This window comes from Lathyrus oleraceus, chromosome 2 (genome assembly GCF_024323335.1).
Source record: "Lathyrus oleraceus cultivar Zhongwan6 chromosome 2, CAAS_Psat_ZW6_1.0, whole genome shotgun sequence".
Lineage (NCBI taxonomy): Eukaryota > Viridiplantae > Streptophyta > Magnoliopsida > Fabales > Fabaceae > Lathyrus > Lathyrus oleraceus.
Window position 1 is genome coordinate 133,098,581 of NC_066580.1, and position 727 is coordinate 133,099,307.

Below are 727 nucleotides of genomic sequence, written 5' to 3' on the forward strand. Positions count from 1 at the left end.
TCAAGGCTACTGATTTCGTACATTCCACCCTTTGTCTAGGACTTTTTCACTGGAGTTCGTTCACCTCCCCATTGGCAATGGTTTTGGGCCATATTTTCAATGAGTTGATAGGCTTCGTTGTATGGCTTATCCATAAGTGCACCGCCCACAGCAGCGTCTACTGTATGTCTTGTGTTATACAGAAGCCCATTGTAAAATGTATGAACGATCACCCTGTCTTCGAGACCGTAATGTGGATATATCCTCATCATGTCCTTGTATCTCTCCCACGCTTCGTAGAGAGATTCCACATCTTTTTATCGAAATCCATTGATTTGAGCTCTCAGCATAGCAGTTTTGCTCGGCGGAAAATATCGGGATAAGAAAACGTTCTTCAGTTCTTCCCATGTTGTAACGGATTTGGATGGCAAGGATTACAACCAAGCCCAAGCTCTGTCTCTTAGTGAAAAAGGAAATAGGCGCAGTCTTATCGCATCTTGAGATACACCATTCGCCTTTATAGTATCTGCGTACTGCACAAACTTGGTCAGGTGTTCATTAGGATCGTCCATAGGATTTCCAGCAAATTGATGTTGTTGGACGGCTGATAATAGTGAGGGTTTCAGCTCGAAATCGTTTCGATTGATAGCGGGGGCAACAATGTTGTTGTGAGGTTCTTGTTGAGACGGGGTAGCGTAGAATTTAAGAGGACAATTTTGTGGTCCTTCTTCAGCCATGATTGGTTTTC

The 727-nt window shown here is 43.6% G+C and overlaps 1 non-coding gene across 1 annotated transcript; it reads left to right on the forward strand.

Moving 5' to 3' along the window:
- Positions 1-222: 222 nt before the first annotated feature.
- On the forward strand, positions 223-329 carry LOC127124229 (small nucleolar RNA R71). The gene has a single exon (XR_007803850.1). It is a non-coding gene; the product is annotated as a small nucleolar RNA R71 (small nucleolar RNA).
- The last annotated feature ends 398 nt before the right edge of the window (positions 330-727 follow it).